The sequence below is a fragment of the Pterocles gutturalis genome, unplaced genomic scaffold, assembly GCF_000699245.1.
Source record: "Pterocles gutturalis isolate BGI_N339 unplaced genomic scaffold, ASM69924v1 scaffold2488, whole genome shotgun sequence".
Taxonomy (NCBI): domain Eukaryota; kingdom Metazoa; phylum Chordata; class Aves; order Pterocliformes; family Pteroclidae; genus Pterocles; species Pterocles gutturalis.
Window position 1 is genome coordinate 13064 of NW_010122676.1, and position 479 is coordinate 13542.

A 479-nucleotide genomic window follows, 5' to 3' on the forward strand; every position below is an offset into this window, starting at 1 on the left:
TCGGACCTGCTTCTTTTTTCTCTGCTGTACAGAACCTTTTTTTCAGGAGAAGGATGAAATAATATGTCCACTTTTGTATTTTTTTGTCTCCAGAGAGGGAGGGATATTTTATACTTTTTTTTTTTTTTTTTTCTCTCGCCCTGTAAGCGGTAGTTTTGTAAAAAAATTAAAACCCCCCTGGGTTCTGTTCTTTGTAGGTTGGGTTGTACCCCCCCTTCCTTCTCCCCTCCGTGTGTTTTATACCGAGTTCATTATTACCTTTTTCTATCTTTTACTGCAAGTAAAGATCTGAGAAAAAAAAAAAACACCATTTCTTTTCTCATTTTTTGCACCTGGTGTGATTCTCCAGTAACTAAACCAAACTGGGAGCTGTGGCGCTGTACTGGGAGCTGGAACATCGCTGCTGGGGAGCAGCCCTTGCTCAGGGAAGTTTTTTTTTTTTTCTGTAATTTATTTAAAAAAAAAAAATATATCCCTCG